Source organism: Microcaecilia unicolor, chromosome 5 (assembly GCF_901765095.1).
Source record: "Microcaecilia unicolor chromosome 5, aMicUni1.1, whole genome shotgun sequence".
In the NCBI taxonomy this organism is placed as follows: domain Eukaryota; kingdom Metazoa; phylum Chordata; class Amphibia; order Gymnophiona; family Siphonopidae; genus Microcaecilia; species Microcaecilia unicolor.
Genome location: NC_044035.1, coordinates 86,162,208 through 86,186,326, shown reverse-complemented (window position 1 = coordinate 86,186,326; position 24,119 = coordinate 86,162,208). Strand labels below are relative to the sequence as shown.

At 43.3% G+C, this 24,119-nt stretch overlaps 1 protein-coding gene across 6 annotated transcripts in view; it reads right to left on the bottom strand.

Moving 5' to 3' along the window:
- Positions 1 to 24,119, bottom strand: part of SGMS1 (sphingomyelin synthase 1) — a 351,065-nt gene that overhangs the window by 141,985 nt on the left and 184,961 nt on the right. Inside the window, exon 3 of one of the 6 annotated variants that reach the window (XM_030203086.1) lies at positions 18,671 to 18,734. The exons of 4 other annotated variants lie outside the window; for them this stretch is intronic. The gene's annotated coding sequence lies outside the window, so the exon portion shown is untranslated. Of the gene's footprint in view, positions 1 to 16,006; positions 16,131 to 18,670; positions 18,735 to 24,119 lie in introns of those variants that run through there. One more of the 6 variants, XM_030203087.1, reaches the window with a different exon arrangement.

Below are 24,119 nucleotides of genomic sequence, written 5' to 3'. Positions count from 1 at the left end.
AAATGTTATAACAAAAATGACAATATCACCAAAGCCCAAGTACTTAATTGTAATTGGTTTACTTGGGTAACCCTGTAACCGATTTTTAAATCCCTCTTATCAGTCATCCATTTCTCCCCATCTTTCACCAGTCCAGCTCTCCCTGTTTCTCACCTAACCCACCCAACCTTCTTCCTGTGAGACTGTCATTGGAATGCTTTTGTGTTTCACTTACATATTCTGGTATTTGTCAACATTTGCTTATTTCTGATCTGAAAAAGGGTTACCATTGAAAGCTAATTAAAAAAAACGTATTGCTAATCTAATAAGAAAGGTATCATCTCATTTTCTTTGCTCTGTTTTATTTGTATTTATTACCTGTTTTAAAAGATGGTGCATTGTTATTTTTTCCCCCAAATTCAACGAGCCACTGATACTAATTTCTCAGAGGTGGAATGTCAAGATAAAAATATGACTATATGCAAGTTTGCACTCAAGGTTAGATCAAGTAGCTATTTAAGGTGAACTGCCTTTATGAATGGAGACGCCTGAAATGTTGTACAACAGGTACAGCTTGACAACCATAATAGTTACAGCATAACAATAGTAAAATGACCAAATATCAGCATAATATAATTTAAAAAATGAGGTAAACTTGGAGGACAGACAAATTAAATCCTAACAGTAACAAATTATACACATTAAAACACAGAAAAATATTCAGAATATAAGTGCCAGAAAAATACAAATGACACCAGAAAAATACAAATGACACACCAAAATTGGCAGCATGTGTAAGTTATACCACAAATATGATACGCACATGTCAGCACAAAAAATTGAAATACCTTAACAAGAAGTACAGTGTACTAATGCCAGCACAATACAATGAAACCTTTTAAATAGGCAGCCGAGGGCCATGTGCAAGAAGACATTCCACCAGACAAGATGGGTAAGACAAGGCATAAATATTAGGGCTGTACATCGATTAAAATTTTTAATCACATGATTAATCGCAGAAAACACCCCCCTCATATTTCCTCCTGTACAGTACAATATATAGATAGCAGAAGCAAATTCTCAAAACTGACAAATTTCAATTACTAAACTAAAAATAAAATCATTCATCTTACATTCATTGTCTGGTGATTTTATCTTCCTAATCATCTCGGTCCCTCACTCTGGTTCTGCTTCTGCTTCCCTGTGCTCTGAACTCTGTTTCCACAGCCTCCTGTCTATTCACTAATTTCTTTTTTTCTCTCCTCCTTCAATTCCTGCCCTATATCCATATTCAACTTTCTTCCATGTTTCTTCCTCCTCAAATCTATCTAGTTTCTATCTTCTCCCTTCCCTTTCCCTCCCCCCCCCCTAACGCATAGCCGCCAGGACGAGTGGGCAGGGAAGGGCAAAATTGCCTGGGCTTGGGCCTCCAGAGGGGGCCTGGTGCAGGGGTCTCTCTCTCCTGCTCCTGATGGGACCCGGGTGATCGTGTCCCGACAGGAGCAGAAGAGAGAAAACTCCAGCACCGGGCCCCCCTTGCATTGCCTGCCTAGCAGCTGCTAGGCCCTCAGGCCATGCATGCTAAGTTTTGAGATGAGCATTTGCAACCTAAGGAAAGCAGCCGCAGGGGCAGGCAATGCTGGGCAGAGGAAGGAGCCCGCTACCTGCAGCTGGCGGGGCCAGCCAAGGTACTTTGAGTGAGCGGGAGGGGGGCGGCGATGACTATTCTGCCCTGGGCCTAGCGGTAGCGGCCCTACCCCAAATGGACGTCATCTCCAATTTCTTTTCTCGCCCCTTCCTCTCCTCATATAAGACCATAAGCAATACCACACTGGGTCAGACTGAAGGTCCATCAAATCCCATATTCTGTTTCCAACAGTGGCTAATCCAGGTCACAAATACCTGGCAAGATCCCAAGAGTCAAAACTGATTTTATGCTGTTTATCCCAGTTATAAGCAGTGGATTCTTCCTCTCAGCTGTCTTGTCTCCAAGCTACAGAGCTCTAGGTTTTTTTTTAGCCTTTCCTCATGGGGAAGTTAGTTGTCCCATCCCCTATATCATTTTTGTCATCCTTTTCTAATTCCACTGTATCTTTTTCAAGATGTGGTGGCCAAAATTGCATAAAAATATTTGAGGTGTGATACAAAGGCATTACAACCTTCTCAAATTTTCTTCTCCATTCCCTTCCTAATAATTCCTAAGTTTTTGTTTGCTTTCTTAGCCACTGCTGCACACTGAGTAGAGGGTTTCAATGTATCATCATCGATACCTAAATCCTTTTCCTGGGTGGTGACTTCTAACGTGGAACCTTGCATTACATAGATAATAAGTAACAGTAAAAACCATACAACACTAAAAAATGAAATCTATTCCACTATCAAGTTAAATAAAATAAAGCCAAAAACATAGGCAGGAGAACAACTTGTAACCTTATGTAAGAACATCCAGAATCCACTGGTCTGAAGTGATTTTAGCCCACTCCTCCTGAAACTCATGAGATGTCCTCCCACAGGAGGAAGAGAAGAGTGGACCAGCTTCGTATCACTGCAAAGCTCTGGAGGCATTGGGTACTCTAGCTGACTGAGAGAAGGACTTCCTATCCTCACGAAAGGATGATTGGCATGCCTGAAAGTGAGACTTCTGACCATGCTGGTACCATCTTCTGTCTCAAAATCGAGATATAGAACCCCCTGAAGGAGGATGACCAGAAGCTTTTGGCTTATCCTCGGGCAACCACTATGGCTTAGTTTCCCCTAATCATTTCATCAAGTTACTGAGATCATCCCCAAATAGCCACTTGCCCCGAAGAGGCATTTTAACTACAAGTGACTGACCTTCCATCTGCCGCTCAATGACACAACCAGAGTTGCTGACGTGCTATGACAGTCAAAGACATACTGTGGGCAGTAACCTGTAACATGCCATAAATAGCATCTGCCAAGCAGTCCAACCCTGCTTCCAGCTGGGCGTTATGGCACCCGTCTTGTGTTGCCAACTGCTGATGCCACTTCAGGCACGCTCCTTCCACAAACAAGCTGCACACTGTCACTTGAAGGCCCAAAGAGGCCACTTCAAAGGATTGTTTCAGTGAGCCTTCTAGCTTCCTATCCTGTAGGTCTTTTAGGGCAATGTCCCCTTCCACTGGCAAGGTGGTCTTCTTAGTCACCAACATAACCAGACAGTCTACCATGGGAAGCTGCAATTTATCTCTCTCCTCCAGAACTAACAGGTAGAGGTGAGCCATGGCTCTTCCTACTCTCAGACCCACATCCGTTGAGACCCATTCTGCTGTAATGAGAAGCAGCACAAAAACCTGCAAGAGACTATAGAGCAAACAGAATCTATGGACAACAGACCTGCAACTTTGTCCTGCAACATTTTCAGTTGGGACTGGAGACAGTAGTTATTTCGGGGGGGGGGGGGGGGGGGGGGGGTAATGGGGAAGCAGAAATAGGGACCAGTTCCAGGGGGATTTCAAGAACCTGACTCTCAAGATTACTGGTCTTCCCAGCTTCCAAGCACTGATTTTTGTCAAGGAAACACAGGCTTGCTGTCTACACCAAATGTTTTTTGCAACGTATCTCCCACTTGGGGATACACTGGTTGAAAACCAGTGCCTTAGAAGAACCTATAACCCCTCCTCATGATCAACAGAGATGAAACTTGATGCTGAAGCAGAAGGTTCCTCAAGAGGAAGAACTACCGGTGCCCTCAGAAATAAGAGTACTGAGCTCTTCTTTATAAAACAACTTAAGTACTTTCGGATCATCCCCCTTCTCAGAAGGTAGCTCTTCCTCCTCTTAATGGCGCCTTCAACAACGGCTCCTCTGAATAGACTGAGGTCACATCAGATAAGGAGGGATAAGCAGAGATAGCCTCATCAGCCTAATCCTGGAAGTCTAAATGAGATCTCTTAGGAGCCGGGGGGGCAGCAACTGTTATGTTATGCTACACAGGACTTCTATTCTGCAAATACCTGGATGGATCTATGCAGATTACAATATACCAAGAAAACTGGATAAACATTCCAGGAATTACAGTCTAAATCCAACACATTCTAATTTTTGAGTAATACATACTTTTTAAATAACAGAATTTTGAGTCTTTCTAAATATCAGATAGTTTTTGAGTACACTAATCTGGGAAGGCAGCGAGTTCCATGCCTAAGCAACCTGATAATAAAGGGAAGAATCAAACATTCTCTGTATTTTAATCTTTTTTTTTTCATAGTATTATCCGATTACGGCTCATATCAGCAGGACCGTTATGAAGAACTATAATCCAATCACTGAAGTAAAATGGAGCATCGCCATGCATGATTTTAAAAATGGTACAGAGCTTCAACTGTGCTCATAAGTACATAAGTAGTGCCATACTGGGAAAGACCAAAGGTCCATCTAGCCCAGCATCTTGTCACCGACAGTGGCCAATCCAGGTCAAGGGCACCTGGCACGCTCCCCAAACGTAAAAACATTCCAGACAAGTTATACCTAAAAATGCGGAATTTTTCCAAGTCCATTTAATAGCGGTCTATGGACTTGTCCTTTAGGAATCTATCTAACCCCTTTTTAAACTCCGTCAAGCTAACCGCCCGTACCACGTTCTCCGGCAACGAATTCCAGAGTCTAATTACACGTTGGGTGAAGAAAAATTTTCTCCGATTCGTTTTAAATTTACCACACTGTAGCTTTAACTCATGCCCTCTAGTCCTAGTATTTTTGGATAGCGTGAACAGTCGCTTCACATCCACCCGATCCATTCCACTCATTATTTTATACACTTCTATCATATCTCCCCTCAGCCGTCTCTTCTCCAAGCTGAAAAGCCCTAGCCTTCTCAGCCTCTCTTCATAGGAAAGCCGTCCCATCCCCACTATCATTTTCGTCGCCCTTCGCTGTACCTTTTCCAATTCTACTATATCTTTTTTGAGATACGGAGACCAGTACTGAACACAATACTCCAGGTGCGGTCGCACCATGGAGCGATACAACGGCATTATAACATCCGCACACCTGGACTCCATACCCTTCCTAATAACACCCAACATTCTATTCGCTTTCCTAGCCGCAGCAGCACACTGAGCAGAAGGTTTCAGCGTATCATCGACGACGACACCCAGATCCCTTTCTTGATCCGTAACTCCTAACGCGGAACCTTGCAAGACGTAGCTATAATTCGGGTTCCTCTTACCCACATGCATCACTTTGCACTTGTCAACATTGAACTTCATCTGCCACTTGCACGCCCATTCTCCCAGTCTCGCAAGGTCCTCCTGTAATCGTTCACATTCCTCCTGCGACTAAAAAGACTATCAACTTTCACCCCCAAAATCTTAGAAGATTCAAAGGTGAAAGTATCTGTTCCAATAATAAAATGTTGAGGAAATTCAGGAATTTATAGATGGACTTAACCACAAAAATTTGGTCTTTTCTCAGTTCAGTTTAAGCTTATTAGCCAAGATCCAGTCTTCAATCAACTGCACAGTCTTTGATTTCCCTGGATACTGAAAGCAGTACAGTAATACCATACAAGTATATGAAAAATGATACCTTAAGTTTTTCCAATACTGTACCCAGAGATTCAAATACATTGTCCTTCCCCATGTTTAAACTTGTACAGCGCTGCGTAACCCTGGCAGCGCTATAGAAATGCTAAGTAGTAGTAGTAGTAAACAAAGAAGGTGATAGTGGTAAACCCTGTGGTACCTCACAACTGGGGCTCCAACTGGCCAAGGAATCATTGTCTTTCTGTACCCTATAACTCCGAGTAGACAAAAAGCCTCAAAACCAACCTAATACATTACTGCAAATACCTACGTCACCCAACCTAGCCAACATAATATCATGATCGACTAGGTTGAAGGTACAGAAAAGGTCAAATTGGATAATGATTGAATTCTGGCCCCCAACTTAACAAAGTTTTAACTTGACCAATGGTGGAACCTACCACTGTCTCAGTGCTATAATTCTTCCGGAATTCAGATTGCAACGGGTGGAGAATGTTATAGTTATCAAAATACTTTTCTAACACCTTGGTGAGAAAACCTTCCAGAATTTTCACAAACAGTAGAATGGAAGCAACAGGATGATAACTGCTTGTTATTTGTCATTTCCCTCTAGAGTTTTTAGGGACTGATGTTAAAACAATTTCTTCTCAGTGTACTGGAAAAAGAATTCAGCCAAACAACTATTCAACCAAGTGGTCAGAGTAGATAACAAAACATTATTAATAGAATTCATAATATGCACTGGGCATGGATCTAAACTACAATTAGATTTAGTATACTTACTTATTAGCAATTTAACTTCTCAATCGTCAGGAGGTTCAAGGCAATTCCATATACGATCTCCAGGAATATCATTTAGCATGTTCACTGTCTCCAGCTCTCTAGCAGTATTTGAATGTAAATGTAACTGTATTTGAATATTTGCTACTTTTCCCTAAAATATATGAGGTAAGTGCATCCACTGCAGGTATGTTAGCACTCTGACTGTTCCTGTTTCAATAAATAGGCCTGGTGTAAGAGTAATATAAACGCGGGAGAAAACAAAGATCCTGATGCAGCTGAATGCTCTGATGGGCTCTAAAGCTGTAAAATGGCAGTTGTGCTTCGCACATGATCAGACCTGATCAGCTGCTCCTCACTACCAGTTCGCCCTGACAAAATGATGCCAGTTCCCACGCTCTCTTGCATCAAACTGCGCAATTGCCCTGCTGGAGAGCCTGAAGAACTCTACATGTTTGTATGCTACACCAAATCCGAAGATGTGCTGCTGCCAACTGTTTACACCACGTCCCACAGGATTCCCAGTTTGCATGCACATTCTAATTAGCGCCTCATCACCGGCCAGTGGGTCCCACAGCTTAACACCGCTTAACTGCCTTCATGGGAGTCGCCATTCACCCAATCACAAACACAGCACAACGTGTCCCAAGCGGTGTCAGGATCCCTCCCTTGCACAAATTAGAACTGCCCTCCAAGCGGTTCCGAGTCAAACTTTAGTCAGACTTACCACTGCTGGCTGCCCCCCCTCCCAAGCTCACAATCTACTACTACTACTATTAAACATTTCTATAGCGCTACTAGACTTACGCAGCGCTGTACAAATTAACATGAAAAGACAGTCCCTGCTCAACAGAGCTTACAATCTAAATTGGACAGACGAACAGACAGCTAGGGGTGGGGAAATTGCAGTGGTAGGGGTGATAAGTGAGGGTGTTGAGTAAGAGAGTCATGGTTAGGAGTCGAAAGCAGTAGCAAAGAGGTGGGCTTTAAGCCTAGACTCCATAAGTCATACCACAGATTAGAAAGGCTCAGGACTGATACTCTGTTCCATGCTTTCCAGCAAACATCTTTCCTTATTTTGTTATTTTACGACTGTTGTGCTGGAAAAGGATAGCTACACAGGAAACAGAAGCGAGGTAAAGGGAGGGAAGAAATAAATTTGCAGGACACCAGAGACCGAGATCTGAAAACTGAAAAAATATTTCTTACCTGATAATTTTCTTTCCTTTATTCACAGCATATGAATCTAGAAACTCGTGGGTTGCAACCATCTATCAGCAGGTGGAGATAGAGCGCGCTAAACTGCATCATCTTATAGGATTGAATGCTCCTAGGTCAGTCAGTATTTCTCATAAAGCAAATGAAAACAGAATTATAACATTTCTCCTTCCCCACAAGAAAAAGTAATAAACTAAGAACTGCAGACATATAAACCGATTACAACAGTCCATCTAAAATATAAAAATGCAGCAACAAGAACTAACAGATAGGAACCACTGGAAAAACAGGGTGGGCCTCTGGATTCGTCTGCTGCGACTAAAGGAAAGGAAACTACCAGTTACGAAAATGTTTCATTCCTTAGCATAAGAAGCAGGTGAATCCAGAGACTTGTGGGATGTAGCAAATCAGTCTTAAAATAGAGTGGGAACCTGAAGCTCCCGCGGATAGCACCGATACTCCAAAAGGTGCATCCGACCAAGCGGAGACATCTAAACAGTAGTGCCTGGAGAAAGTATGCAAGGAAGGCCATGTCGCTGCCCTACATATTTCCTCCAGAGAAAACAGAAGGGCTTCATTAAAGCTCAGGTAGAAGGTGCCCGGAATCCAGCTGGAAGTGGTTTACCCGAAGACGTTATATCCTCCTTGACCCAGCGAGTTAGTGTGGCTTTGGAAGCCGCATTACCTTTCTGAGGACCCAAGCAAAGAAAGAATAAATATCTGACCAGCAGAACTCGTTGGTCACTTCCAAATAGTATAGGAGTACAAGGCGAACATCAAGGAAGCGGGAAGAAACAAAGGTAAAACACTAAATACTGACCTGATCAAGGAGCATTCCATTCTATAAGACAGTGCAGTTCAGCGCTCTATCTCCACCTGCTGACAGATGGTCACAACCCACATGTCTGTGGATTCATTTGCTGCTGACGCTAAGGAACTCCACATACGACTCTGCAGACTCAAGCCACCTGCAAAGCTCAACTGGGGACCAGCTGACCAATTAGACCAGGAGCTAAACACTCAGAACCAGGAGGCTGAAAGTGTGTCCATCCACCTGGAGATAGAAAATACTGAGGACATGGATTGGATACTAAGAGATCTCTCAGCTCAGTTTTCAGTTCTCTATCTCCACTGCTGATTGATGGACAAAACTATCCCACAGGTTCTGGAATAGTGGGAAGCTATGTAATGGAAGGGAGAGTGAGGGGACAGCAAGATTCTGATGCTCATGTAAAGCATTCACATAGGTAGGGCCCAAAATTTTCCCACAACGTCTCAAGACACACAAATTAGTTAAGAACAGTCTCTACCTTCACAAACTGCAGCCTTTGGAGCACTGAAAACAGAGAGCAAACAGAAGTAACACCAGATGCTTTGAGGGACAGTAATCCTGAGTGCTGTGTGCATTTGGGTGGGTACAATAATCTATTTGCATATGACCCATGTACACAACACAAAAATAGTTATTATAGAAAATTAGGATTAGAAATACAAACCACTATTGTTTAAACCAAAACACAGTGAGTGTATGAATGCCAAAATTCAGGTCAAGAAAAAACAGGTTTAGGTATTCTATATATAAGTTTTCACTGATGGCAAGTTACGGCCCTATTTACTAAGCACAAATATGGAAGAATACTTCAGTAAGCAGTGCCCTAAATGTGCTAATATGAAGGATAGTTTTCAAAAACATTTACTTGGGTAAACTGGCTGGCTAAAAACTACCCTCACTGAAGTTCAGATAGGGCTCTATAGCACATGTACTTCTGTTCAACTAGAAGGGGAGATGTTGCCAGGGGCACATTTAGGGTTAGACTGGTAAACAGCATGTGTAATTTAGCCTTTCAAACCTACTAATGCTCTTTTCCAGCAAAAATAAGTATGCCCATAGAAAAAGAACATATACAACATAAAATAAAAATGTGGTATATGTGCTTGCTGATTCATACCAAATAATAATATCTTCACTGATATTATAAATGCAATGAATAATAATATTTTTCAATAGAACCTAACTCGTGCCACTGAAGGTCTAAAGTCTGCCACCATCCAGCTTTCTCCTTCAGTCAAGATGATTCTGGCTGAATATAAGGGGGTTTCCTTGATACAGCTTTAGAGAAACGTGCTGCATGTCATAAGAGGGTTTCCCCGGGCTAACAACTATTTAAGAGTTTTAAAAATATGAGTAAAATATATATTTTTTTTATAAAGAGCTAAATATTAAAATATTAGTTACAAGTATTAATAAAAACAGATGAAGAAGTGGAAGACTGAGTTTCTATTGAGAAATGTATTACAGACTGCACTGATTGTTTAAAATTCTGATACATAGATTTTTTTTGCCATTGAATGATTTCCTGATTCTTATCGGCACACACATGCACATAGTTATTCTTGCCTTGTAACAAATAAATCTTTGTGTGGGAGCTTTCTGGTAGACTATATTATAAAAGGCACATAAGATCATATATGTTCCCTCTACAAACTACTTACCTACGTGCTTAGGTGGCCTGTTAAGAAACGACCCTCCTTGTATAAAGTTTTCTGCATGTGCATTACATTATCTATATTAATAATTCTCACCTCAAACATTCTGAAGCTCACTCTGTGGCAGGGAAACCCTGGAGCCCTGCACTTAGGCTGTCACCACTCACTGTCACTCATGCACCACTCACTCTCACTGATAGACCCACCCACAGCCACGCCCCTTCCGCACATAATTTGCTACCTCAACGTTCTAATGAAGCTGCAACTTCCGGTTTGTGAGGTGCCAGAGATCGGAATTCAGCCCCATTACTGTTTGCCCCGCCCTCGCGTCAAACGTGATGACGTCGAGGGCGGAGCTATGACACTTAACCAATCGCATCGCTCCGCCCTCAACGTCATCATGTTTGACGCGAGGGCGGGGCATACATCGATCTACTACACGAGGACGAATGGAGGGAGTGAGCCAGGCAGGCTGTAGGTCACAGGCAGCGAGAGAGACAGCCAGCCACTCTCTACGTCGCGGGGCAGGTCGCCGGCCGGGGCGGGGCGCCCACGACCACCCTGAAGCACGGAGGTTAAGTCCAGCAACAAGGGGAGGGGGATGGGAACGAAAGCGCCTTGCTAGTGCCCGTTTCATTGGCCTCAGAAACGGGCCTTTCTTACTAGTCATGTAATAATGCATATGCACACATTCAAAGAACACTGGCATTAGGTACTGGCAGCAATCAGAAGTACATGTTAAATACAGACATCAACTCCAATGTTCTCTAATCCATTTCTGACTAATTTTTAGAAAGCTCTTTTTCTTCCATCCTGTTAGGTGCTTCAATCTGATGAAAGTGAAGCTCTCAAAGTTAGTCAAAATAGGTTGAATCTTTATTTTGATGTATTTTCTGGTCAATGCTTCCAAGTTTAGGGAGAAATTTTCACAGCCCCAGTGTTGCAAAATCATAGTATTGATAACCAGTTTTCAAAGTGAAGGTAAAATATTTTTTATTTTTAAAGTTGCCTAAGGAAAATGCACCTGCAGAGGCTTGCACTTAATTTCTCTTCAGGCACATCCACCTGCTAATGACTCACGGCAGCTAGGACTCTGCAACCCCATCGAAACTGGAACAGAACCTTTCAAGGATTGCCTCACAGGTACTGGACCATAAACTGGTCCTTAATGCAGGCAAATCCGAAGTCATCCTGTGCCACCCCTTCAAACCTCCACTAATCAAACCCCTACCCTTTTAAGGCCCAGCTCACTTCACATGGCGTTACTGTGCTCCCTTGTTCAAGCCTCACATTTCTGTCTTGGTCCAGAAATCATTCTTTGATTTATACAAAATCAGGTCTTTTGGGCCTTTTCTAGATCATGCCTTGAGAATTCTGATCCATGCACTCGATCTTAATTGATTGGATTATTATAATGCTCTGTTAGTTTATATTCCCATTTAATCACAAAGATGTATACAGTTGATTCAGGACACTGCAGTCAAACTCTTTTACAATGCACGCCGATACAATCATGTCACCACTCTTGTTGAAGCACACCGGTTAACTATTCCTTATAAGGCTCAGTTTAAGATTCTCCTTCTTAAACATAAAAGACTTACTGTACTGGTCTTTCTCGTCTTCTGTACATATCCCATAATTAGACCTCACAATTGCTATTCTAGTCTAATGCCAATTTTATTTAGTTACTAGTAAAAAAGGCCCGTTTCCGAAACCAATGAAACGGGCGCTAGCATATGGTTTTTTTTGTGTGTGTGTGTCACAGAGTTATTTTGTGTGTGTGTGTGTGAGAGTGTGGTGTGTGTGCAGGTTGTTGATGTGTGTCTTTGTTTTGTTTTGTTTTTTTGCTTGGGGGTTGGGGGATGTGCTGTGCTGGCAAAGTGGGTTGGATTGGTGTGTGGCTTTGAGGGTGTGTTTCTGTTGTATTGTGTGTGTGTGGTTTTGTCTGTCAAAGAGGTTTGTGGAGGGGGGTCTTTCTGTTGGTGAAATGTAAATGTGGTTGTAGAGGGGGTCAGCCTTTGTTGAGTGTTATTTTTTTTTCCATGTTTTTTTTTTTTGTGTTGTGCTGTGCTGAGGCAGCAGTGTTGTTTTAGATGGGCGGAAGGTAGAGGAGCACGTTCTTTGTCTGTCGGTATTTTTTGGCCATTTCAAGGTTGCTGTAGGGGAATGCTGGAAGAGAAATGTGCTGTTGGAAGCAGCGCCATCTTTTTCCATTGGGCTGGGGTTCTGGGCATCCTGGAGGTGGGTGACGGCTTGCCTGAGGACGGGGATGGTTGTTTTAAGTTGGCGGAAGGGAGAAGAGCACGGTCTTGGGCCGTCGGGGAGTGATCCGGTATGTTTGGTCCATTTCAGGCCGGCTGCAGGGGAATGCTGGAACATTTATGCGCTGCAGGAATCAGTGCCGTCTTTTTCCGGGTGCTCGGGGAATCCCCGAGGTGGGAGACAGCTTGCCTGAGGCTGGGGATGGTTGGGCATGTCCTTGGCCGCTTCGGCAAAAGGGGAAGAGGAAAGGGGTGGGGAGTTAACTGCAGCCGCCTGAGAAACCATGTATTCTGTTTGTTTTGTATTATTAGTTTGCATTTCTGTTGAAGAAAGAGTGGATGCCTTTCAAATAATGGAGGTGGTGCGTCGGTGTGCGGTTGTTTCGTTAGTTTGGCAGCCAGTCTCCAGCGATTCCTAGGCAGGGAAGGAGTACTCCTCCCCCTTCCTTGGTCGCTGTTTGCTGCTGGCTGGGTCACGGGTAATCCTTCCAGCTGGGCCGCAGCTTGTCCTGTTTGCCCACGTCCCAGATGGTGACGGGCACGTTTTCCGGCTCCTCTGACTCCATGTCAAGCGATCCCAAATATAGTCTGTGCTATAGGCCCTCTGGCACTCTTCAGTACTGGTATTAGGCATTTAAAAATTTCTTCCCCCCCCCCTCCCCCGGTCTATTTTTGCACATACCCACAGCAGGAATATTCTTCTCTCATTCCAGCGGTGGTTCTGTGCTCTTCGTGCTGCACAGATAATGAGCCATTCTGCTGGGGAATGCTCCTCCCTTATTGTCACGTAGTTTCCTCTGATTGGTCCGTCTTACGTTGCCTAGTGTTGCCTGGGAACGGTGTTGTGATGGTCCTTTGTGTTTCAGAATGTTGAGGGTGTTTTTTCTGATTGGTCCGTCATGTGAGGGCGGGGCAGAGAGACATGGTCAGTGTTGTGGCTTCACCACCATGAATCCATGAACCCTTCAGTGAGTGACTGAGTGACTTCAGAACGTTGTCTTCAGAACGTTGAGGGTGAGTTTTATTATAGTAGATTCTTTCTGCTGCTAACCTAAGGCTAGTTTCTTCATGTGTGACGGCTTTTAACTATCTTGCACCCATGCTTTGGAACCAGCTTCCTATAGATCTTCATTTGGAGCCTTCTTTAATTAAATTCTGTGCTCTTAAATTTTATTTTATTTTATTTTTTTTTGCAAAGCCTTCTCAGGACAGGGCTTGTGAATGATGTGTCTACTCTTATCCCTGCAGGACTGGTCTTTCCTCTTGTGTGCTCATAATTATTGTGCTATCCAAAGCCTCTGTCTTGTTGGCTGGCTTGTGGCTTTTTGTTATTTCTGTGATTTCTGTGATTCTGTTTTTTTTTTGTCTAAGGAGTAATTTATATAACTGGGTAACTGGGGGTGGGGGGAGGGGTCAGTCGATGCAGAAGGCATGAAGAATTTATGCACTAGTCAGGGAATGCCAGACACATATCCACAAAGGTTGTGCGGTAAGGACAGCTTCACTATGCACATGTCCGAAGACAGCAAAAGTACCAGCACACATCTGTGTATGAACTGGAATGTTGTTCTGCACATAATAGCCTCACAAAAATTTTTCACACATAAAATTTTTGCAAGGGTAAAATTGGTGTGTAAATGTATGCTGGCACATTTGTTTTCTTTCAACATGTCCACAGAGCTGTTACCTCCTATTCTGTCTTTTAAAGTTGCAGGCACTAGTTATGGTCGCAGAAGAAAGAAAACACTGGCCTAAAATCCTAAAATTTAGCATTAAATCCTCTCAACTAAACCTTCTATGTTTCCTTGGACTTGGCAGTATATTTCTCGCATTCTGAATGCTTTAAAATCCTCTGTTTTCTTCAGTGCATTGCAGTGGAATACCCTACATTTAAATATACTGTATGCTCGTGTGTACAATGCAAGATAACTTCTGCGCTGAATCCCTTTCTGCACTGTGTCCAGTAAAGTCTGTGCCCCCACCCCCTCTGCGGTAACCATGCACTTCTGCTCCAGTCTCAGGATGTCTATTCTAGAAAGCACCTATTTTAAGCCTATTTTACAAAGGCTACAGAATCAACTATGTGTGCTCATAAAATAGTCTCCCAAGAACCAGTCCCAATAGCGAACAACTGCTGACACAAGTTTACACCTGCTCCAAAGGTATCAAATGCATGTATACATCACAAATCTGACTTTGATTCACCCGGGAACACCTACACACAAACTGCATAAAAATAAACTCACTTTATCTATGCACATACTTTGTACATGCCATGGCCCTTTACTGTGTGTGAAACAGGTTTTACACATGGATAAATGCTTTATAAAATTCTCCCATTAATGTCTGAACAACAAAGTGATTTCCAGTAGTATCAGATAAGTGTATAAACAAATCCAGCATATTTTACATTACAATTTAAAGAAGCAAGATGGGAAACCAACTGCCTATTTTGAGAAAAGTAGAAAAGCACTTTCTAAGTATGTTTACTACAAAGGAGTTCCTTATTACAGGCTTACTGATCTAACTGGTGAGAAAAATGAGACCTCCGATTCTTTCAGTTAAAGCCACCCTTAAAAACAACTCAAACCTATTACTCATCAGCAAACTTATTCATTTGAAGACAACAAAGGTAGGGTTCCGGTATTTTTATTTTTTAGGGTAGAAAACAAAACCCTTTCAATTTGTACTACAACAGCAGAAGTAAGAACCACAAAAACATGTGAGATTAAAAGTAAACTGTCCAGAAAGGTTGCAAACTTTAAAGTGTTATATTATTTATTGTTACAATCCAAAATATCATCTTGGGAGCCCATTTGTTTTCCCACTGTGTTGTCTGTTTCTGAAGTAAAAATGTAGGAAACTTTTCAAAGATGTGCTTATTTTATAGCTACCATTTAGAAAATCAAAATTGATAGAGGGATAGATATCTCCTCGATTCCAACCAAGATAGCTGTCCACTGCAGGAACACAGGATAAATAACTCGCATGCATTTTAGCTGGTTATTTCCACCAAAAAAAAAAATTTAAGTCAGCAGTGACTTTTGAGGTCACAAGCCTAGAAACAGCTTCACTTTTTTTGTGTGCCTTTTTGAAATAGCAGCTGTTAATTCGAATACTCAAACTTATGAACAAACATTTTGTTTAAATGTTCTATATCACGTTGACTCAGTACAAATTAGAAACTTCTACTTAGTGTGTGTGGTCCAGACAATGACACTGAGTTTTCATGGTGTCTGTGTACAGCAGTTTCTAACCTAGCCTAGCCTGTTTAAAACAGCTGCCTTCTATCCAGTACACCAGTGTCTAAGAGCACGGAATAAACTGTCATGATAAATTTCTTCCTGTAAAATCACCCAGTTCGAACAAATAAATACAGGAAGTTAGTCCTCAAAGGCTGAACAAAACTAATCTGACATTACAACAAACTTGAGTTTTATAGCTTGTCACCCCAGTCACAAACCAAGCATAGGGTATGCTGAAAGCTTTAAAAATATAAACCATAGTTAATTGTGGATTTTATTTTTCACATCTCCTGCAACCCTCCCAGCAACACACTTTACTGAATCTCTTCCTGCCGGGTCCCCCCCCCCCCCCCCAAAACAGAAATGTCTGCATTAGTGATAGAAGGAAGAGGAAACGTGCCGTTGAGTCTCGCTGTGTGTGCACTTTTCAAATAGTAAAGTTTAAAAAAAATCAGGAAACAAAAGCGCCCCACCGCTACATGAATAAAGGAGATTAAAATTAAAGCTTTCATTTTAAACATAAACATACCTTTGATCACAGAGCCTTTCTTCTCTAACTTCACATCCTTTGCTTTCTGTTTGCAGTCACTTTTCAGAACGTGTAAAAGAATATAGAAGAGGAAGTAAGCTAAGCAGTGATGCAGAATCCAGCCCAGATGGAAATCACTTGTGACTTCTGTGGGCTGGAAAACTATTTCCCTATTTAGCAAACTTAAGAAGCCTATCCCATGTATAAGAAACCCTTCTCATTCTCATCTACTGAGAATGGGTGTGTCTAAAACCTATGGTTTTTTTGGTATACAGAGTGTAGTACTTAGACCATTTAAAACTATAAAAAAGAACGTCAGCAGTTTTCTTGCAACATTATTTAACTTCTGTCCCTTATTTGTGTTATTCTGCTCTTACTTGATATTTTGTTTATGGTATTGTAAACCTTGCCTGTCATTTTATTTATTGTAAGCCACACTGAACTCGAGTATGTTCCGGAAAATGTGGAGAATAAGTGACAAAATAAGAAATTTTTTTTTTTTTTTTACAAAAGCTAAGCTGTTTACATGTTTCAATTTTACACACACATTTCAGCAAAAGAAAACTAAGATTCACAGCAAAATAGAGCTGGATGAGCTAGGGAAAATTTGAATTCAGAGCAGAGCTGGAAAATACCAGGGAACCAGGTCAAATGGGTGCCTAAAATACAGGTAAGTTGAAAAAACAAAACAAACAAAAAACATTTACACACACACACACACACAAAAAGAAAGTCCAGTAACATAAGAAAAAAAAAAAAAAAGCCAAACAATAAAATAGAGCGAAACTGGGGGGGGGGGGGGGGGGGGGGGGGGGGAAGAGAAACTTATGAAAAATTTTTTCCTGTTTCCTAAAAATTTTTTAGCTGGCATCTAGTGGGTCAATAAAGATCTGGGCACCTAATTCAGAAGTTAGATGCCCTGATCTTCCAAATGAAACATTTCCCATCTTCTCAGCATCTAAATTTACGTTAGAGGCTAACCGAATTTCAGTTTCGGTAGCAGCACCAAAACTGACCCAAAATCTGGGTTTAGATTTGTAAAAAAATGCCTGTGGATTTTCAGTTGAAACCGTACCCCCCCTCCCCCCCGGTGACTGCTCTCCCATGCTCCTCCTTCCTGCCCGACCACCCTTATGCCCTCTCCAGGCCTGATGGTCTAGTAGCCTCTTCGGGGGCAGGAATAAACTCCAGTTGTTCCTGCCCCATGCCACTGCTCCTTCAAAGCGACCCACAGCACACAGGGCAGAAATGAGTGGTGTCTGTTCCTGCCCCCAAAGAGGCTACTAGATCACCAGGGTTTCACTAAAGTAAGCTTGCGGACAGCCTATGGGTGGTTAGATGGGAAGAGGGCTACAGGAGAGTGATCACAGGGGGTGTTGCAGCTAGAAGGCAAGCTTTTATGGTTGGGGGCGGGGCTAAACTTTGTTTACAATTTCAGTTTCTGCCAAAACTGAGTGGCCAATGTTTCAACAGAAACTGAAGATCCCAGGTTTGGTCAGGCTCTAATTTAGATGCCTAAAAAGTGTGCAGGGTCAGGTCAGAAGTAGATCCCTAAATGTAGAAAAATAGCAAGTTTAAATTTAAAAGGCCTTTGTTTTAGATAGGTACATTTTTTGCCAAACATGTAGTAGTTTGACTGAAAATTCAGGCTCTCAGATTTTTTTAAACCTGACCACCCCCCCCCAGGAGCCAACTTTTCAAAATGATTGGGGGTGTTGAAATTTTTTTTTAAATTTTTTTTACAGGTGGTGCATTCCCCCTCCCCCTCTTTTCCCCCTTCATTCATATCCAGCAATTCTCCTCTCTCCCCTGCCCTCTCTCCTCCATTCATATCCTACTACTACTACTACTACTATTTAGCATTTCTATAGCGCTACAAGGCGTACGCAGCGCTGCACAAATATAGAAGAAAAACAGTCCCTGCTCAAAGAGCTTACAATCTAATATCCAGCAATTCTCCTCTATCCCCTGCCCTCCCTCCATCCATGTCCAACAAGTCTCATCTCTTCCCTGCTCTCTCTTCCATGTCCAATGATTTATCCTCCCTCCCCTCCATGTCTAGTAACTTGCCCTAAACACCACCTGCCCCCTTTCAGCCCCCCCTCCCCTCCGAGTTTCAGGCCCCCTCTCTTCTTCCGAGTTCCAGGCCCCCTCCCTCTCCTCTGAGTGCCAGTCCCAACCCCAGCCTGACCTCTTCCTCTCACAACAGTCCTCCGGCCCTCGCCTTCCTGCGTGCCACCCAGAATTTAAAACTCATCTTACCTCAGAGTCTCGGCGGCAGCAGTGAAAGGCGAGCAGGCTCAGCGCTTCAGCCTTCCCTTCTCTCTCAGCTCTGGTCCCGCCCTCATGTCCTCTTTCCACAAGGGCGGGACCAGTGCTGAAGGAGAAGGGAAGGCTGAAGCGCCGAGCTTGCTCGCCTTTCACTGCTGCCGCCAGGACCCCGAGGTTAAGATGAGTTTTAAATTCTGGGCGGCATGCAGGAAGGCGAGAGCGGAGAAATGTTGAGGGAGAAGGGCTGGCTGGGAAGGGAACTTCCGGCGGGTCAAAATATTGGGGCTGCTCGAGCACCCACAGCACCCACGGAGTCAGCGCCTATGCCCCCCCCCCCCCATGTCTTCTAAATGTATTTCCATCCCTAATTCAACTCATCCTGACAATACATACCAAAGGCAAATCAAACCACCTGCCACAGTAGCTGTTGATACTTCCAGGCTGTCTCTTCTGCCACCTGCAAAACAAAGATAAGAGGTAGCGAGAAGAGAAAGGGGGAGAGGAAAAGGGGATAGGAAGGAAAAAGATTATAAGGAGTAAAATCAATGGAAGGGGAAGAGTGGCAGAAACAGAAAAGAAAGAAATGGAAAAAAGATGCATATGGAGAAGTAGGCATTAGGTACGGGCTGTTTGTGACAAAACGTCATTTGCCAATAATACTGTGCACTCTAAGAGGACGCGTTATGTTCCAATACTCTTTGCATATACTGTGCACTCTGAACGACAACTGCTTTGCAACCCCCCCCCCCCCCCAAAAAAAAAAAAAAACACACATGAACATTTTCTGGTTGCCCATCCCTAGTAGGCATGGGATGCTTGGGAGATTAAAAGACAGGAGAATTACAGTAAAGAGAAGTCAAGATGAGCTGAACCAGGGACTGAAATACATTTGTAATCAAAACAACTTTGTCATGCTTAAGCCACAAATCTAGTAGATGGGAAGTAAGGTTAGTGCTAGGCAGACTTCTACGATCTGTCTCATGATTATGGCTAGATAGTTCTGGTTGGGTTGGAGTAGGTTTCAATAGCAATTCTAGAAGACTTCTATGGTCTGTACCCTGAAAGTGGCAAAGACAGCTCAAGATCAAGTAGGCATATGTTACCATATCACATACTAGGAGTTTATCTTGTTGGGCAGACTGGAGAGACCATACAGGTCGTTATCTGCTATCATCTACTATGTTACAGGAAAAAGAGATAGGGATAAAGCAGGGAGGAAAAATAGCAGGGTTAGAAGAAAGGGAAGGACAGTGGGGATAATAAAGTAAACTGCACTACTCATTAGAACAGCAGTTCATGTTTGATTTTCCTGCACTAATACACTCAGGGGTCCTTTTACCAAGCTGCAGTAACATATGGCCTTAGCGTGCCCTTACGCAGGTCATTTTTACCATGGCCATAAGTAACCCCGAGTCCTCGGGGGGGGGGGGAAGGGAGGGGAGAGCAGGAGAAATGCTGGACATGGGAGATGAATAGACATAAGAGGTTAGAGTCACATTGTTGTAAGATATTCCTAATGAATATACATGAAATACATTTGCATGGATTGCCTCCATTTTATGCAAATATACTTCATGCACATTCATTAGAGATGTCCTGAAAAACAGATTGGCTTGTGCCCTTCTGGGATTACAGTTTGATAACCATGCTTTACACTGCTTCTTAACCGTTTTCAACCCCAAACCCATTACACCATCTCTCCACCCCTTTCTGCCCCCTCTGTCTTCAGACACACTTTCCCCTTTACCTTTTATTTTCAAACCTCCTTCTCCCCTCCCCCCCAATCACTTCTTCAATATTTTCCCCTCATTCTTACCCCATGTCCCTCCTGGGGATATTCCACCCTCACTGCCCTCCCTGTGGAGGAGTAGCCTGGGGTTAGTGCAGTGGACTTTGATCCTGGGGAACTGAGTTTGATTCCCACTGCAGCTTTTTGTGACTCTGGGCAAGTCACTTAAGCCTCCATTGCCCCTGGTACAAAATAAGTACCTGAATATATGTAAAACGCTTTGAATGTAGTTGCAAAAAAAACCTCAGAAAGGTGGTATAACAAGTCCCATTTCCCTTTCCTTCCCTTCATATCCACTCTTCCCCCATTTGCACCTGCTCCCTTTCTCTCTCTCCATTCTGCTCCTCCATTCCCTTCCCGTCCATTTAGACACATTTCTCCCCTTTCCTACTCTTTTCCCTTCTCACTTTCTCCTTTTAACCCATTGTAACCCCATCTCCATCCAGAGAATATTCCCAGCTCCCACCCAGGTGCTCTTGTCTTCTCACCCCCTCCCTCCTGTTCATGTGTGTGTGTCCCAGACATTCCCTGGTCCTGCAGCAGCAGATGTAATTCAACTGATGTCATCTCCTGCTGCTGAGGAGCCAGTCTCATGATGACAGCTAAGGAGATTTTGCAACTGTTTAGCAACAGATTTGACCTTACATTTAATCTGACCACATATGCTGCATTTCCTGCTGCTGGCCTGAGGAAGCAGATCAAAAAGAGCCAACAGCACCACACCAGAGATTGGGCATGGATTTTGATTACCCCAGGCTTGATTTGATGTCTGGAAACAGAATGACAAAGGACTAGTAACCCATTTTCTCCCAACTATCACTTGCCACACCCTAACAATGCCTATGGGTAGGACCAGGGAGCCTCATTAATTCAATTGTTAGAAGTACATTATTTAACTTCCCTCTCTAATCACCACAATTAAAAACAGGAATAAAATTACATACCTTACTGCTCTTTTTAGCTCATCATACAACATTAAAAGGTGTCTGAACTTTTTATATTTGCACATTCTCTTTAGCTTTTTTTTTTTTTTTTAATGAACTTGCCCTGTGGTATATATCAAACATATAAACGGCAAGTGACCGACTCACCTCCTGCAAATGCGCAGTAGAGACTTCCCTCTCTGTCCCGCCCCCGCGTCAAGACGTGATGGCGGAACAGAGAGGGAAACTGCGCTAAGGAGTGCACCACACGGAAAGGGAGGGAGGGAACCGCCGAGGTCGCTACCGCTCCCCCCCCCCGAGGTCACCGCTACCGCTCTCCCCCCCCCCCCCGAGGTCGCCACCGGACCCCCTCCACCCGGGCCGGGCCCTCTCTTCTCCATTTAACTTACAGCGCTGAAACCGCAGCAGGCAGATCAGCTCCCGTCAGCCTTCCTTCCCTGCCTGTGTCCCGCCCTCGCCGACGTTACGTCATACGAGGGCGGGACACAGGCAGGGAAGGAAGGCCGACGGGAGGCGATCTGCCTGCTGCGGTTTTGGAGGTGAGGCGCTGTACGTTTAATGGACAGGAGAGGGCCCGACCCGGATGGAGGGGGTGGTGGTGGCAACTTTGGGGGGGAGGGGCGGCGCTGACAACCTTGGGGGGGGGGAGGGAGGGGAGGGCAGGAGAAATGCTGGACATGGGAGGTCTCAGAAGGAGGGGGGCCTTGGAGCTGAGAGGGATGGACGGAGGGGGGCCTTGGAGCTGGGAGGGTGGGAGGAGAGAGGGAATGGGGCCTTGGAACTGGGAGGGGGGAGGGAGGGAGGGACAGAGGGCCTTGGAGCTGGCAGGGAGGATGCTAGACATGGGAGGTCAGAAGGAGGGGGGCCTTGCAGCTGGGAGGGACAGAGGGCCTTGGAGCTGGCAGGGAAGGAGGGAGTTAGACATCAAAATAGAACATACCAATACTCGCCCGTTTTAACGGGCTTAACAGCTAGTGCATGTATAATTAAAGCATGGTGGTAAGCCAACATGTACTTATCCAGGTGCAATGTATAGGCATTACAAGGGATGTAGTTTGGATAAAGCATACATAAGAGTAGTCATACTGGGTCAGACCAATGGTCCATCTAGCCCAGTATCCTATTTTCCAAACAGTGGCCAAAAGCCAGGTCACAAGTACCTGGCAGAAACCCAAATCGTGGCAACATTTCATACTACAAATCCCAAGACAAGCAGTTGTTTCCCCCATGTCTGTCTCAATAGCAGACTATGGACTTTTCCTCCAGGAATTTGTCCAAACCTTTTTTAAACCCAGATCCACTTGAGCCGCCGTTACCAAATCCTCTGGCAAAGAGTTCCAGAGCTTAAGTATTCATTGAGTGAAAACAAATTTCCTCCTATTTGTTTTAAAAGTACTTCCATACAATTTCCTCGAGTGTTCCTTAGTCTTTATATTTTTGAAGCAAGTAAAAAATAGATTTACTTCTACTCGTTCTACACCACTCAGGATTTTGTAGATCTCAATCATATCTCCCCTCATTCCTCTCTTTTCCAAGCTGGAGAGCCCTAATCTCTTTAGCCTTTCCTCATACGAGAGGAGTTCCATCCTCTCTATAATTATAATTTTGGTTGCTCTTCTTTGAACCTTTTCTAATTCCACTATATCTTTTTTGCGATACGGTGACCAGAACTGAAAGCAATACTCAAGGTTTGGACGCACCATGGAGCGATACAAAGGCATTATAGTATTTCCGGTCTTATTCACCATCCCTTTCCTAATAATTCCTAGCATTCAGTTTGCTTTTTTGGCCGCCGCCACACACTAAGCAGAAGATTTCAGTGTATTATCTATGACACCTAGATCTTTTTCTTGAGCACTGATCCTCAAGGTGGACCCTAGCATCAGGGTCCACCTTGGGGATCCAAATCAGTGCTATGATTTGGATTATTCTTTCCAATGTGCATCACCTTGCATCTGTCCACATTAATCTGCCATTTGGATACCCTGTCTTCCATTTTCCTAAGGTCTTTCTGCAATACTTCACAGTCTGCACGTGTTTTAACAACCTTGAATAGTTTTGTATCATCTGCAAATTTAATCACCTCACTCATTCTGATTTCCATATCATTTATAAATATGTTATAGAGCACTGGTCCCAGTACAGATACATGTGGCACTCCACCCTCCTCCATTGAGAGAAATGTCCATTTAACCCTACCTGTGTTTTCTGTCCAATAACCAATTCCTAATCCACACCAGAACCTTGCCACCTATCCCATGACTCTAATTTTCTCAGGAGTCTCTCATGAGGAACTTTGTCAAATGCTTTCTGAAAATCTAGATACACTACAACATCCGGCGGCAGAGTTCCAATGTGCTTTACAAAACAAACAAGTAAACACATGGAATGCACACACCTTCTCCAAAGCAGGAATAAATGTAAGTGTCTGTATTTATGCACTACAGAGTCTATATCTGAGAACCTAAGTTACAAAGGCTGATAACTTTTGGGCTTGTAGGAGCTACATAACAAATAAAATAAATATAGAATAATTGCAGTGCCCCACATACAATCCTTATGAAAAAAGTTTGTCGAAAAAAAAAAAAAGCTTTCAGCTGTTTTCTAAATGAGAGCAATGAGGATATTTGACTGCAAACTATGTGGTAGACCATTCCAGAGAGTCAAACCTGCATCCATAAAAAGAGAATCTCAATATACATCCAATCTAACATGCTGAAAAGAAGGCACATCAAGGAGGCCCTTGTCCCTGGGATGCAAGGCTCAAGCTGGTTTATAAGATTTTCAAAGCAGTGGTAATACATACAGGAATGTTGTCATGTGACACCTTAAAAATCAAGGTCAGAATCTTAAAACAAATTCTTCATGTAATGGGAAGCCAGTATAATTGGATCAACACAGAGGATATATGTTCAAAAAAAAAAAAAAAAAAACCCTTACAAACCAGGCGGGCAGTTGCATTTTGAGTAGCTTGCAAAGCCAGATGTGAATTCTGAGGAAGACCAAATAAAAGAGTATTGCAATAATCAAATAATTGAAGTGCAAATGCCTGCATAACAGTTTTTAAAATTGATAGGACTTAAAATCGCATCCCTGCAGTACCCCCCCC